This window comes from Mauremys reevesii, linkage group 3 (assembly GCF_016161935.1).
Source record: "Mauremys reevesii isolate NIE-2019 linkage group 3, ASM1616193v1, whole genome shotgun sequence".
Lineage (NCBI taxonomy): Eukaryota > Metazoa > Chordata > Testudines > Geoemydidae > Mauremys > Mauremys reevesii.
Window position 1 is genome coordinate 136,644,160 of NC_052625.1, and position 17,159 is coordinate 136,661,318.

The window sequence follows — 17,159 nt, forward strand, 5'->3', positions numbered from 1 at the left end:
TTCATGCTAAAACAAACACTAATTATAGCACATATTTGCTTCATAAAGGCTTTGGTTTAGGTTGTTAAGGAATGCTTTGTGTAACCTGATTATTTTTATTTTTCAAATCAATTGCACAACTGCTCAGTCCCATAGAAACAGCAGAGCTGTGCCACACACGGTGGTTAAACAGCATATGAATTAAACTCCATATAAGCAAATTTCTTTGTAAGTAATTTATATTGTATGGTAAACTTGTATCCAACTAGAACGGCAAATTAAAACATTAATCACATCTGCAAAATTTAAGGTTTTGTGCATACAGAAAAAATATTACGGAAATACATTTTTCTGTATTGCTAAAATAAATATTCTATGTATGGAAACCAGTCTAATCCTTCTCATTATAGTGTGGATGAAGATGAACATTAAGCCCATATAACATTTCTTTCAGAATTAGTCAATAGCTCATTTTAGTAGGTAGCACATATTTCCAAACCTGAAATGCCCACATTCAATCAGATTAGCAGTCTCTTTCCCCTTGCTACTGAAGCTTTTCATCACTGTTAAGTAACCACTGTGATTATTTCATATCACATACTGATGAGAAGGCAAAACAGTTACAAGCTTTCTTCCCAGCATTAAGCAGGTTGTAAGCCCTGGTAAACTAACTCGCACTGAAATTATCAAGAGTTCTAGCATTCTTGACAGTTACTGCCATAGGCAGACTGCCACCCCTCCCCCTTAATACACCCCCCCCCATCAAAATCCAAACTACTATCCACAGTGTTAAACACATTTTTTTCCATCTGCTTCAGATGTGACGACTTACTGCACTATATCAGTAGAGTATGAGCTTACTTTAGATATAAGCTTTTAGTGACATTTCATAGGCTGTGGTTCCCTTACAAATTGTCTATTTCGTCTCTCAAGTTCAAGCTAGCATATATTATAGTTTTCTGGAGTTATAACCAAATACATAACACTGAATGAAATACTTCAGCTAATACTACATTGTAGCCCTAACTTATGGTGGAAATTGACCTGGTCCATCCATGACCACAGAGGATCCCAAACACAAGCAAATCAGTTTCATGGTGTTCAGGACGAAAACAGGCAGGCAGCAGAGTGGCTATGCAGCACAGACTGCTCACTCCACAGAACGACGGGTGGTGAGCCAATACAGTGGTCTTGACCTATCGTAGGCCAATTCACTGACCAAAACCCATGTATAGGGGGATGCTGCAGATGGCTGCAGTTTTATTATACCTATTATACCCGCATAAGTTTGGACAATCCTGCCCCCAGATTGCAGAGAGAATTCCATCTCCACATAGTTCCCATGTTGGTTCCCCCATGAAAAGCTCTATTAATTTGGGCTTTGCAGAAGAGGCATCAATTCTAACCTCTGCATGTTTACCGATTTGCTAATGTTGCCTCTCCAATCAATGTTCATTTTCTTTCAGCATTTTGCAAGGTACAGCTGAGTTTAGAGCCTTAGCATGCTGTGCTATGGCCAGTCCACAGAGCCAAGGACAATTAGGAAAATGGTATTACTAAATGCATTTCTTAAATAATATTTGGGGGCATTATTCAAGCTTCACATGTAAAATAAGCATTCATGACGTCTTTCATCAATCATGTAAATGTTCTCATTTAAGCAAAGTAAAAATTGAAAAGCTGAAATTTTGATTGGTCTAATCACTTAATAAAAAGATAATTATAAGAGAAAAATTAATATTCAAATAATCAGAAAATATGCAATTATCACAATTATAACTGTATATAACTGTACACACACATTCATGCATGTATATGAGAAAGATTGGTATGCATGACTTTAGTCACTGGATATAACAACATTTAACATCCCCACACAAGCACTAAGGGCCAGATTTTAAAAGGTCTTCAAGTATCTAAAGCAGGGATTGGCAACCTTTGGCACGTGGCTCGCCAGGGTAAGGAACCTGGCGGGCCGGGATGGTTTATTTACCTGCTGTATCCGCAGGTTCGGCCGATCGTGGCTCCCACTGGCCGCGGTTCACCAGGCGGGCTGCGGGAAGCGGTGGGGGCCGAGGGATGTGCTGGCCGCCACTTCCCACCACCCCCATTGGCCTGGGAGGGCAAACTGCGGCCAGTGGGAGCCACGATTGGCCAAACCTGCGGATGCAGCAGGTAAATAAACCATCCCGGCCCACCAGGGTGCTTACCCTGGAGAGCCGCGTGCCATAGGTTGCCGACCCCTGATCTAAAGGCACAGAGAGCTGCCCAGTGAGATTTTCAAATGCAGCTATGCGCCTAACTCCCATTTAAATCAATGAGGGTTAGGTCATAGACGCTTTTAAAAACCCACTAGGAATCTCTCTGCATCTTTAGGCCCTAAGACCCTAACCCGCAAAGACTTATTCACATGCCTCACTTTGTCCACACGAGTAGCCCACTGAACTTCAAGAGAACTACTCATATGAGCAAAGTTATTCGTGTCTGAAAATCTTTGCAGGATCAAGGTCTAAATTTGTTTCTTTTATTAGTTTGATTAAAATAAAATTCAATGAATAATTCTTTTGTATTCTTAAGTGTAATAAATATAAAGCACAGAATTAATTACTATCCTCCTTTTACATTGAAAAGTCCAACCTCCCCCAACCTACACTCATTTTTTTTAAAGTCTAACAATTGCCTGTGCAGTAGACAGCTATTGCAAGGTAAGCACAATTCTTTTCATTCTATAATTGATTGATTAATCAGTCTTATTCAGCATGGTATCATTTTATTCTAAGAATCCTCACAATATTTAAGTATTTTATATCTATTTATTAATGACTTTAGTTTACCTAAACTGATAGTATGTAATTATGGCAGAGTTAAAGTCACCTACAGCCCTGTATTAGAAAAGTACTTAGGTGCCTAGTATTAAGCATGTGACTAGTCCCATCAAGTTTTAAGGACTGCTTAAGGACCACTGCTCAATACCTTCTTAAGTATTCAGTTGGAGAGGGGCCTAAGTCCAGTTGTGCCACTGGGTTTTGTGGCTTTAAATTCCAGCAGCAGGTTTGCTTGTAATTGATGGTGGTCTTAACCTCAATGCAAAGTGAACTGGTACTAGGAGCAATTCAAAGGGAAAAGGTAAAACTTTCTGTGGTGCTCCCAGCAAATGTCTCTTAAAATTACATCTCTTAAAATTGGTAAATATCAAACATTTTATGGCCTCACTCCTGCAATCCAATCTGTCTGGATGGGACTCCTGCACCCCATTGATTTTATATTCTATACCTCTACTGTGAGGATCTATTTGTTTTTTTGTTGTTGTTGTTGTTTTCCCTTAATTCTGAGAAATGTTCAGATATTTGCATATTTTCCACAGTAAGGGCAAGGAGAGAGGGGTTTAGCAACAGAAAAATTTTAATAATTAATTTCAAAATCTTAGGCCCTCATCCCACAGAGACTTATGCATGTGAGCGCTTTTACACATGAGAATGGTTCCATGGAGTTCAGTGGAACTACTTGTGAGCATAAGGCTATCCAAGTGAATAAATCTTTGTGGGACTGGAGCCTGAGCTAGTATATTCTGAAAGAGTGGTGGAATTATCTTTCTAACTTGCCGTTTCTTTGAAGAAATGATTAATGTGAGACAATTTAAAAAGCCATATGTGTTGTCTGCCTGATCCTGGAACTCTTGTTCATGAGTAGTCCATTCTACGTATCAATCTAGAGTATTTCATCATTGTATCTGATTGTGTCTTCGATGGACAACTCATATGTTTGGATTATAGGATTTGACCCTTCTGAGCCCCACTGCTACACATACTTGTGCATGTGCTTAATTTTACTGATGTGGTTAGTCTCATTCACAGTTAGATCTATTCACAGCAGTGAAAGTTTGCCCATGTGTAAATGTTTGCAGTATCAGGGCCTTAACAAATTCCCCGCTCTTCCCTTGTCCAAAATTATTTTAAAAGAAGGAACTTGTGATTCATTTCTTCTCCCCACAATTTGAGCCCTGGACTTCTGGTGCTAGATATTTTAAACAACAACAATGTACAATTTGAGTATCCAAACCTTGCTGAAGGGTTATCAGTTAGTACATTTACTTTATCACCCTTTGCTTGTTTGTTGTAAGAGTTTTAATGGTTAGATTTAGGTTTAAATACTATGGATTTAATTATGGCAGTTGCTGTTTAAGGATTGGCTCTTTAAGGGGCTTGGGGGCTGTGTATTTAGCCTTAGCCTCTTTTTAAATTCACAGATTCATAGATTCCAAGGCCAGTAGGGACCATTGTGAACATTTTGGCTATGTCTACACTACCACTTATGTCAGTATAACTTATGTTGCTTGGGGGTGTGAATAAACAACACCCTTCCCCCTCCCCCTCCCCGAGTGACATAAATTATACCAACATAAGTGGTAGTGTGCACAGGCCTATGTCGGCAGGACAGCTTCTCCCACTAACATACCATATATACTTGTTCATAAGCTGAATATTTTTGGTAAAAAAAATGACGCATCAAAGAATGGGGGTCGGCTTATAAATGGGTCTACACCAAAATGTAATGATTTTAAAAACTCTATGGAATCATTGAATTGAATATCTAATACACTGTTGTTTTGTTTCTCTGGAGCGTCTGCAGGCATGGAACCCCTCAGTTCCCATTGGCTGGGAACGGCAAACCGCGGACACTGGGAGCTGAAGGGCTCCGTGCCTGTGAACACTCCAGGTAAACAAAATGTCCAGGCCTGCTAGCGGCTTACCTTAATGGGCCAGGAGCCAAAGTTTGCCAACCCCTGAAATATAGGGTCAGCTTATGAAAGGGTCAGACAGTTTTTGCTATTTTTACCTAACCATCTTGGGGGGGTCAGCTTATAAACGAACGAGCTAATGAACAAGTATATACGGTAGCTACCACCGCTCGTTGAGGGTGGATTAATTATGTGGATGGGAGAGCTCTCTCCTGTCAGCTTAGAGCGGCTATAGCCCTAGTCTGACCTCTTGTATAACACAGGCCACAGTACTTCCCAAATATAATTCATAGAGAATACCTTTTTAAAAAAATCCCATTTTGATTTTAAAATTGCCAGTGATGGAGAATACACCACATCCCTCAGTAAATTGTTCCAATGGTTAATCCCCCTCACTGTTTATGTACTGAGTTTTATTACAACACTACACCACGGACTGCACTGAACATTGTTATCACTGTACAATGATAACAGACATGTCCAACCTCCTAGTTGCATACATAATCATTTGCTATGAATGTCTTTATACAGAGTGCATATCTAGAGCTTGCAGTCTAAGGCAAACAAAATAAATAATGAAATGAATGAGGAAGAGCACCAACAAAATAAAGACCAGAGCTTCAAGTATAAGGCTGGGCTACAAAAGCAATATTAAATGTAAACGAGAGTATTCCATGAAATCCAAGTTCCTTTAATTTCTGAAGCCATGTAAAGGCCACCCAAACCAGTAACACATTCTGCATTGAAAGATGGCTGGGATGCCTAAGCATGATGTGAAATGGATTTCCATGTGGTTATGATGTGGAGTGGTATGCTGCAAGGTATAATAGTTCAGAACTGAGTGTGCTAATGAAGAAATTAAATCACATGCCTTTTCCTGGTCTCTTCCTTAAGAAGGGTACATTTTGTGCTGACAGTGCACAGCTGATAAAATAACAGGCTTTTTTTTTTTTAAACCTTGCTCATTTAGATAGTCTCAGAACCCCTGCTGCTACCGCTGACATTTCTCCTAATATGCAAATATTGTTAGTTGCTTTCTATGATGCATTCACATATGCCCAATACCATTATTAGTTTATGATCAGCTAACAGCATACCACTTTGCTGGGTTTGTCATGCCATTCTCATGAAAAAACTTTAAAAATAAAAATAATAAAAATAGTGAGGTTTGAGAAGAAAATTGCCACTGCCTCACATCTTTAAAGGAGAGTTAATCCTTTTGTATGGAGTAGGGGTTATATGAAGATCCATTATATAAACATAAAAATTGGAGGTGGAAAAAAACAACCCAGTAAGCTGAGTGAACTTAAATTCTTAGGGTAAAATGGCATTATTGTTAAACTAAATACAGAACTTTTGAAATGCAATGCAGATGCAGTAGGCATGAATACTATCTTATTTAAATGTCTGTATTAAGCACAACCACTCTCTGCTAAAAATGGGGAAAAAACAAACAAGTCATATTCATCAAAGTAATTGTGTAGGTACTTTCAGTACCAAAATGCCTAGAATGAAAGATTGAACTGCTAACGGCAGCAGTGACAGCCATGAATCATGGTAGGCTACTTCGGGGCCTTTACCACCATAAAACAAAAGATGTAGATGAAAAATGCTGCAATTAAGTGATTTGATTTCTGCCCCCTTTTTCCTACTGCATTCGTGCATGGCTGCACAGCAAAGATTGATGGGAAAAATTACTCTACGTGATCTCTGACAGAGCCTTGGAACAATTCTATAAGGGGAAAACATACAAATCAAACCAGCTTTCTTGTATTCAAACAAAATAATACATATAAAGCAAATACTTTAGCCTATATCCAAAGCAACAAAATTTGCATGCACACATAAATTGTTGAGAAATGCTCTGCTATCAAAACCAAACTCATGGATTTTCTAGCTAGTTGGGTAATACTGATATTTGTTTAAATAAATATTCCATCAGTACTGCTGAGTGGCATCCTAAAAATGTTTGTGCAATAGGAAGAACAAATTGCAGATACAAATTTCCAGAGATAAAATGTTATCTTTTATATCAGTACATTATTAATAAAAATACACACAAAAATAAGATGATAATAAAATCTTTCTGTGCATTAGACTCTACTATCATTACCATCATTTAAATGGATGTCTTCAATAGGTGTTTATATGTGAGTTCAGGACAAGAGTATAAAGACTGTGGCACTTGTATACAGGGGAATGTTGTAATATGATCGGCATATACTTTAAAAATATTCTAAAAGTGCAAAAAACATTGGCTAAAATAAACAAGCACTGTTAATGCAAATAGGAGGTGACTGGCTCTACCATAGCCTGCTCTTCTGAAATTATGTGAGATTTATTTCCTGCTGAGAGAGGAAAGACCTCACAGACTCAGCCCACTGTAAAAAATGTGCAGTTGATTTTACTTGAATATGCACAATGGAATCAACCCACTGAAAAAAATGTGTGGAAGATTCAACTCCATTATGCATAGGGAATCTGTATCTGAACAGAAACACGAGAGCATTGGTAATTAAAGTGAAATCATTTTGTAAAAATCCTAGTGTTGCATTGTGTTTAAATCCTCACGTGTTCCCCTTGCCAGTGTCGGATGCTGTTTTTCATTTTGATCTGTATTTTTTCAATATCATGAACATTTCTTCCTTCCCGTAGATTCTGTTTATCCATGCTGCATAAGATCATATATTTTGTTTCTACACCCAACTGACTTATTCAACTTTGGATATTTTTTTTCTTATTCTGATAAGTACATACAAGCCTCATGAGGTAGAGACTTCATCTACATAAACCTCTCCACCCTCTGCAGCTTTCAGCCTGATTTATGGGGGCCTACGAACCATCCTCCATGACTACAGAAGCAACTTTTTCATTTTCAAAGTTAATCCAGTTCTTGAATGAATTAAATGCTGTAGAGGATCCTGACAGCTACACTATGCTTTTATCCAGCTAGCTGGCATCCCCTCATACTTTTTTTTCCTGTAAAATGAACTTTAAAAGCCCTGCTTCCTGATTGCCTAACACTGATCCATTATAAAATCTAGGATACCCCTTCTTTTTTCAGTGTTTTACAGTATCATTAACTGTCACAGGTTGGCAGGATTCCTCTGTTGACATATTTTCTTAGTGGGAGATGGAAGAACCCTGAAAAAAGCCACCAGCTCATTAATGGCAATGAACCCAAACAGATGTGACTCTCAGTCCCAGTTCTCTCTGGGAGACAGAGTAGGAAGGTCTCAGGACAGAAACCCTAAGAACAGACAAGCTTACAGAGGAATCATATGTTTGTTGTTATTATTTGCGCTACTAATAAAACTATTGCACAAGGAAACGTTTGGATTGTAAACTCCTTGGACTGGAACTGAAATTTGTTATAGGTTTGTCTCAATACATGGCTGGGTATTAAGGCCCTACAGCATTATCAATGTTAATAAATAAATAAATTACTTAATAATAATAATAATTAATAGTTAATCAGCCAGGACTTAAATTTGCATTAAATACACTATACATAGTAGGGTGGGAACTCCAACACAGGGATATTATAATTTTCAAAATACTTGGTGGTGAAAGAAGGTTTGGGGATTTGGGGTTGGCTTTTTTTAAAAAACAAACCTTCCAGGAGATACAGTCCATCCTGAAGGTTTCCACAACTCACAGGTCATTTCAGGGTTACTCTTTAGTCCCCGGAAGTTTACCCAGATTGCGGGGCATCCTGCAACATTCTTCAGAAGATGATCTATACAGGATGGAATTGTACTGTACTAGCAATCAGTGCCTTTTAACTTATTTAAATCAAGTTCAGAGAGGAAGCTAGTAGCACCAATGGCGGTGTGTCTGTCCCACAGAATGTTGAGTACAGAGGCGAATGGAAGATGAGAATGTGTTTTCTTTGTGAATATTTCATAAAACATAAATGTTGAATTTGACTCAGCATTTTCATGTAAGCATGCTCAAGTCAACTCACACATTATGAATTGTCTAGCTGTGATGTATTCTTCTGGAGACTGGGAGCAAGAGTTTCCATATGAGATGTGACTTGGGAGACATTAATCAGAATAAAATGTTTTGGGTGCCAAAGAAGTTGTGTGGCTTCAGAACCATAAATGTAAATTGTTCTATGTTTGGACAGCATCTAGTACAATGAGGTCCTGGCCCATGATGGGGGCTACTAAGTGCTACACTATTACAAATAATATTAATTAATTAATGACCAAACTGATACCACCTGCACCTGGTAGCTTACAGAACATCAGTTGGTAATTTTGCAAGCCAATTGCTAGTGAGTAAGTGACTGAATAAAAAAAAAACCATTAGAGTTGCAAATATTATTGACAGTCTCAATAAGGACTCCAAAAACTGAATGGGTATGGAGACTAGATTACCTTTTACCTCAAAGATGCTAGGGAAGTGAAGAGAAGCCAGCACTATTGTCAACTGTATTGTTCATGTTCTTTGGGGAATAAAGGCTTTATTTTCCAGATGTCAAAGAAATACTTTGACATACTACATACTCTGCAACATTCAATCAAAATAGCAAACAGAAATTGATAATTAATTACAAGGCATTTACTTACTGCTTGTCATTTTTTCCTCCATAACATTCCCACAGTCTGTCCTTTTCATTCTACCCTCACTACTAACACCCTTGTCCTCATCCACATTGTCTCCCATCCTGATTATTGCAACCTCTTACTCTTTGGACTCCTGACAACTGCTAGCTCTATTCAAAATGTTGAAAATTCAAGCTGCTTTATAACTCTGACCCTCCCTATTTAATTGCTCTTGGATTTTATTATGTCATCCTCCCATCTCCCTGCCAGTCATGCTCTCGTGGGTTGCCCATTTATCCACTGAGCAATAGATCATATGGAGGAAGGTACCTAATACCTGGCTACAAGGGGCTCACTGATTCTGCCACTACTACATTAAGTAGTTCTTTTTCTTTTGAGAATAGACCAATTGAGTTCTGATTGATATAAAATATTCATCAAGGGGTAATGTTATCAGTAGTAGTAAATGTTTGGCAGTGTCTTAGCTGCACAGCAAAATGAGAGACCCATTTCATTGCATAACATTTGGAATCCTTCTTTGAGTGACCCTCACGCTTCAGATTACATTTATGCAACATATTACCACATGGTTTGGCTTTAATCTCTGGGTATGCATTGATGTACATTGTCTTTCTAAAATATAATAAAAACCAGACTTACTCGTTGAGGTCCAATTCCGTTACAGAGATTTTCATGGACATATGAATCTACTCACACAGCTCCTTTATCAGGACTGGGATCTACGATTTTGAATGATCTCAGGTTAAATTTTCATCTTGAAGCCTTTCTGTCACATGTACACTTCAGCTTTGTGTGCTCTGTTTCTTTGGACAGAAATAAAGTAATAGGGGCCTACACACACAGTAGATATATCTCTGTTGATTTATTGTAGATCTGATGGAAAACTACGGGGATCACAAATGGGTTTGCTATTTTCACCAAGACTGCTATAAAAGTGAGATCCTTGGATAAGGAGTTAATCCCAGTTTAATGTATCACATTACAAATGGCAATTCTAGCTACATTTTCTATTCTATGATACTGCAGCAGGGTTGGAAGCAAATGTTAAACAGCACTTCAGAAAGGCAGATAAACTATCAAATATATACCCTGTAACTATTTAAATAACCAATGCCTTACTACTTTACATTGTAATTTATCTGTAGTTACAGGAGAATGGTGCTACAATAATTACACTGCTTTTTAAAGAACCACCCAGATATTACAGTGATAGGTGCCATAGAAATCGCTATATGACTTTTTAAAAAAATGAAACCTACTTTTACAGTTTGACTTTTATTTTCTGGTACCACTTAATTACAAACCAATGATAGAGATTTTTTTGTTTTATTCATTCTTTCTTTTGTTGTTGATTGCTCCATGCTTATGTGTGCATAAATTCTCTATATTTTCCTTATGGGGCTCTCTCATCTTGTCAATGATCTAGACATAGCACACCCTATAGAGAGTTGCCACTACAGAACAAAGGTAAAACCCAACATATCATATATAGTAGAGACAATATTCACTGACTCCGCAGTAATCAGCATTTGCCCTGTGTGTATTATGGGGAGGAGAGAAGGAGTTAGTTTACCCCTTGTGTTTGATAAATGAACACCTGGTAAATTCACTGCAGGAGCAGAACTACACTTAGAACTATATGGACTCCACTGCGCAGGTAGTTCAGCAAGCTACCTAGCATGTTGAACCACCGAGATGGGTAAAAACACCCTCTGCATCTTAGAATTAAAAAACCATTTAACTGTGTAAGAAAAAAATGTCCCAAATCAATGTACCAAAAATATGCTGTTACTCTCTCCTCTAGCCAGCCTAATTCAAAACACAGATAGCACAGACAGCAATGGTCCTGTGTTTACACCACACAACACTATAGAGAGACGATCACTTAGCTTTTGTTTTGGTTCCAATTCATTTTTTCAAGAAGTGTAATTAAAAACTGCATTAATGCCACCAATTATGGCCTCCAAGGGACCAGAAACCCCATGTTACTATGTGATGGAACACAACTGAGCTGCAAACATCCATTTACCATTATAATACTCATTAATCCTGCCAAATACAACTCATTATGAGACTTCAAGGAAATCATCTCATAGGCAAACACAGCACAGAATCTATCTGTCACTGCATTTCTCACAGCACAAGTTGCAGGGGTGGAAATTGTTCAATGTAACTAATTTAAGAACCTGCAAACTATGCATTCATTTCTGACACAAACCAGGAGCTGTCTGCAAATGTACAAGGACTACTTTACAATTGGAACAGCCCCATAATTGTAATTCTTAAAAAAAAAAAAAAAAAAAAGCACTTTCAATGAAAGATAAGGAAAGAAGTTCTAATAAAATAAGAACTGATCTGAATTTTTGCCCAAATCTCAAACCAACTGAAACACACTTTTTACAAGGTTAATATAAATTAGTAAACTTTTTTTCCTTTGATTTTAATTTTTGCTTGTGATCCTGGCCAAGGCCTAAAAAGAAGCACTATAACATCAAAAGGGGAAGCACCCTAAACCAAGCTGTTCTTGGGGTATGCCCAGCTCAAATGGAAGCAAGCCAAGCAGAAAAATGCTGTATTCATGAGATTTCTAATCCATTTTTGCTTATTCTAGAGACCGATCATTTGGATAACCATCCAAATCAATCTGCCAAACTTTTTGAGGCTCCTGCTGGTCAGAAATATTTTAGTGGACTGTTGTCGGTGTGGTATGCATACCTGTGTTAAGCTGCAAAACACACACTTATATGGTACAGAAGCAGAACCTTGTCACCAATGTATTTTCTAACTTTTTCATATTCTCAAAGTCTCAATTCTATAGGTGGTTTCTTTTTTTAAAATAGATTTAAAGGCCAAAAGGGGCTATTAGTTTGACCTCTATTTTGATAGATTAGTTGCCATAAGTAGCTTAAATCTTATTCAACTACATTTCAGTTATTTTAATAACACACTCTAGGTACTGAGTACATGGCTACAGCCTAATGACACATGAAAGCACCATTCAACTGATAGAACAGACATATCTGGGAGAACCCCTGTGATTTTCCACAATGTCAAGGTCTTGATAGCTGAATTATTATTGTAAAGTTTGGTATACTGTAGAGGAGCTCAGCAAGCAGTGTGCAATTCAGGTACTCCATGTCTGAAAGAAAGCTCAGGTCAGCAGTAATTATAGCTAAGAATTGAGTTGTTCAGATTATTGCTAAAAAGCCCCCACTGACATTCACTGGCCTTCCACTTCTCCTACACCCACCCCTTCAAAACAGCATTTTCATGAAGTGGGATTGATATCAGCTAAGCCTGAGCTCTCTTTCTTTCTAGCTGCAGGATCAGTACTGACCAAATGGGTTCCTATGAATAACAGCACTGTAATATAAAAAGAAAAGAAGCTCAATCAGAACAACGGTGAAGAAAAACTCTTTCAACCCCTCTCAGACCAGCCTAAAATCTGGCATTTTTGAGTCAATAAGAAAGGCTTTTTCTGTTATAGTGACAGATGAAAAAAATTCTGTATGTTGCCAGCAAATAAAAAAAACAATCAAGGAATTAAGGAATGAAGAGTAAGGGAGGAGATTCCAATCAAATACAAAGTTATCTTATGTCACCAGCCTCCACTGACAATTCTTCACTCATATATTTCTTAATATTATTTGAAAATGTAAAATACCAAGCTCTGAAAATTGCAAGATACTTCATTCAGGAAATAAAATGTTTGTCATTGAGTGATGGTGCATATACTCATTTTTCTCTTCTGAGTCATCTGCTCTGTAACTTAAGAAAATAAAATGAATAAATCACCCCTCAAAGACATGTATTTTCTATTTCTACACTTCATGTTTTGTGGCTATGTTAGACATTTATACTGAATGTTCATTTTTTTGGTAGGAGAAGGAAATAAGAGGACTGTCCCAAACTATTTGAGGATTGACCCAAGCCCAAGGGAGGAAGAGCAGGACTTCTTATTAAGAGAACCCAGCTTCTGTGAGAAGAGACTCCCTTGGAAGCACTGGTAAAAATAAGGAAGGAGGTAGAGGCCTAACTGGAGCTTCTTCTCCCCACCCAGGATACAAGTTGGGGCATGTAAACCTTTGGGAACACAAGGCCAAAACATGCCATCATGTAAACTGGTGTGGTTTGTAAATCTAGACTAGCTGTCTACCTAAAAAATATACTATAGCTTAACCACAAGCTATTGGGCCTGATGCAGGAATTATGCGAAATTCTATTACCTATGTTAAACAGGAGGTCAGATTAGATGACCACACCCTTCTGGTTTTAAAAATCTATGAATGAGCAGGATCTCCCAGGTATGGGGTCAGCCCCTGTGAACAGACACTCCCCCAGTAACAGTGACCTTCACAACCCCTAGATGCCCCTGATATCAGCAAAGTCTTCCTGTGTGCTGGACGAGTCACTTAATGTCTTTGTGCCTTAGTTGCTAATTTCTAAAATGGGGATAGTAGTACTGCCTTAGTGGTGTGATAAGGATAAATATACCATGCAGTCAATTACCTTCTACTTTTAATTATAAATCTGTTGGGCCCAAAAGTTATAAAAGCCTATTTGATGGGTCCCTGGTGCCTCAGACTGAAAATCATGCCATAATAAATTACCACATTCCCAAAATGCATGCTAATTGAACACCAAGTCTCCAGGGTCCAGAGGAGAGGAAGCAAGAATTTGGGGGCTCTGAAACCTTATCTGACTAAGGTAGGCAGGTTTGTATTTTTACTGATAAGGGGAATATGGGGCACTTGTGGAAAAAAGAAGTTACTGAGGCATAAATTCAAGGAAGAGAGATCTGCAGAAAGACAGGAGCCTATTGGGAGGTGCTCACATGGAAGGAGACTATGTTGTAAGCCTTAAGGGACTAGGTGGTTGAATGAGGAAGTTCTCAGAATTATTATGATCATTTATTATTAGTATTATAGTAATGGCTAGAGGCACCAGCAAAGGATGATTATCCCGGGACATACTTTGTCCCACTGGGATGAGATGGAGGCACAGTAATGCGACCCTTTTCCTGGTCTACCAGTACTGGCTTCACACTGTGCAACCTGAGCCATTGAGTCTTTCTCAGCGACTTCCTTCGTCCTGGGTAGCTAGGTGCAGCTGCTGCCCTGCATCTTCGCCGCCTGTGTTAGCCATCATTTTCAGGGTTCACGCTGGATCTGTCCACCTCGCATAATGCCCAAGGCAATATTTCGGACATGCCTTCATCACTGATAGCATAGCTCCAACAAGCAATCCCTACTTCAGCTGTTACACCTCCTCCACCACGATGAGGTATGGGTCGGAATAAAATTCCACCAACTGAGGGATGGAGCTGGCCCAGCGGCAGACCCCCTATTACATGGGCTCATCAAGTCTGTTCTGATGTTGGTCTCTCAGACTGTCAAGCCTTTGTGGTTGCACAGGAACAGACCAAATGGTGAACGATTGCTACGGCCGACTGTCTGGCTAAGCATTGAAGAAGATGGGGATGGGGAAGAGACCTTAAAAAGCCTGGTTTGAATTCAGATAAGTATTTTAAAATTTATCTCCTTGTCCAAACTGAAGAGGTTCTTCCATTTCTAGGGGAGCTGTGTGTGTATATATGTATATATAATGCATTTATATACAGTTTCAAAAATTTTAAAAGTTGCTCAGATGGGAACTGTGATAAATGAAGGTGGGGATAGCTCCCTTTTATGGATACCCAGCCAGCCAGTTAGCTATAGAATCCCTTTTAGTAGCTGTTCTCTATTTGCTTTACCTGTAAAGGGTTAAAAAAGCCCATAGGTAAAAGGAAGGGAGTGGGCACTTGACCAAAAGAGCCAATGGAAGGGCTAGAACTTTTTTAAAATTGGGAAAAAACTTTCCCTTTGTCTGTCTGTCTGTTGTTCTCCGGAGAGAGGAGACAGAGCAGAGACAGGGCTGGAACTATGCTGCAAGAGCTTTAAACCAGGTAAGAAAAATCATCAAATCATACCTAGGAATTACTTATCTGAAACCCCAGATATGTAAGTAGATCAGGGAATGTCTAGGAAGACATGATTAGGGTTCTCTCTTTTATTTCTTATTGGCTTGTGGACTCCTCTATGCTAACCCCCAACTGCTTTTGTTTTGCTTGCAACCACTAAGCTGGACCTCAAGAAAACCATTCTTGATGCTTAATTATTATATTTGCTCTTTTTAAAGCTAGCAATAGCCTAAGTTCCAGATGTCTTTTCTTTCTTTTTATTTTTAATAACATTTACCGTTTTTAAGAACAGGATTGGGTTTTTTGTGTCCTAAGAGGTTTGTGCACATGTTGTTTAATTAGCTGGTGGCAACAGCTGATTTCCTTTGTTTTTCTTTCTCAGCTCTTCCCTGAAGGGAGGATGAAAGGGCTTGACGGTACCCCACAGGAAAGAATTCCCAAGTGCACCTTCCTAGTTTCTCTAATAAGCAGGGGAAGGGGTTGCACTTGTTGGCAGCATCTGCTCATCCAAGGTCAGAGAGAAGCTGTAACCTTGGGAGTTTAAAATCAGCCTGGAGAGGCCAGTATTAATTTTTGTTAATCCTTGTGGGCCCCCACCTTCTGCACTCAAAGTGCCAGAGTGGGGAATCAGCCTTGACAGGAACAAAAAATAAAAAAATTAAAAAGGAAAAAATACATCAAATATATTTATACAATTAAATTAGTACCCCAAGGAGTCAAAAATATCCTTGGCCTCTGATTGATGTCTGAAGTTTGGATTAGTGAAATCCAGATTCTAGAAGCTTTAGGGATAATATAGCACCTCCTGCCTATAAAACATCTCTTTGAGGTTAACTTTACAAATCATGGCAGAGAAAAGAGGGTGTTACAGGGAGATTCATGAAATTCAGTGCATTTGGTTACTTTGAGGTTAAAGTTAACTACTAAATGTACATTGTTCCATCTAAATGTGAGAGGCTGGTAAATAGAACAACAGATTCTGTTTCAGATTGGACATAATCTAGATTTATGACAATAAGAGTATATTTAACCTTCAGGTCCAAGTCCACTTACATGTCAATTCCTAGCCAACATTTCAATAAAAATAAGAATAATTCTGCCATATGCCATGATGTTCTACCCACTTGTCCTATTAATCCATTTGACACTTGTTCTGTATATAGGGCTTGTTTAGACGTCTAGAATATAAAAAGCCTGGGGCGAGGATTCTCATTTGTTCAACACATCTATCTATTGTTCAATACTATGTACATATGTGGTGCTATGTAAACAAATAATAGTAAAATAGTAATGGCAAAAGTGTTCTTTTCAATGTTTTAGGTTTCATTTCTTGTTCAGATTTTCTTGTTTATTCAATCTGAGCGTCTACAATCTTTTCCCCTAGAATATTGGGAGTGGATTATTTTATAATCTATATAAAGATATAGATATATTGAGGTATATATAATAATTCCCCTCTCTTTCATATATATACAGAGAGAGAGAGAGAGAGTCTTGATTAATCAAAAAAACAAATGGATACATTCCCAAAAGAGGTTAGCCATGCTTTAGGTTAGCAAGGCACTGAACAGTCAACCATGTTATTTATGGACCTTCTTTCAGGGTTCCCATCTCGCTTCACAGCTATGTTCAAACACAGGGACTTTGTCTGCTTACTCGTCTGGACAGCTAACAGTTTCTTGTATGTGCCCTTTAGTTGCTCCCACTACACAAAAGAAAGTCTGTGACACAGCAAGAGCCTGACTTTTCAACTTGTGTACTCTTGCAAAGCATTTTAAGCAGTCAGGCCTCAAACATCTGGACAGTAACCCTTACATTAAGGCAGAGAGAGAAGATTTCAGTAGTAATAATTGCACTACACTTTGAAAACTTCCACAAAAATAGCATTTCTGCAGAGATTATGAATATA

The 17,159-nt window shown here is 38.4% G+C and overlaps 1 long non-coding RNA gene across 2 annotated transcripts in view; it reads right to left on the reverse strand.

The window, feature by feature from the left end:
* Window positions 1-17,159, reverse strand: part of LOC120400202 — a 300,141-nt gene that overhangs the window by 215,081 nt on the left and 67,901 nt on the right. The window contains exon 2 of one of the 2 annotated variants that reach the window (XR_005595594.1): window positions 9,931-10,010. The exons of the other annotated variant lie outside the window; for it this stretch is intronic. This is a non-coding gene — a long non-coding RNA (uncharacterized LOC120400202). The remainder of the gene's footprint in view (window positions 1-9,930; window positions 10,011-17,159) is intronic. 2 annotated transcript variants of the gene reach the window in all.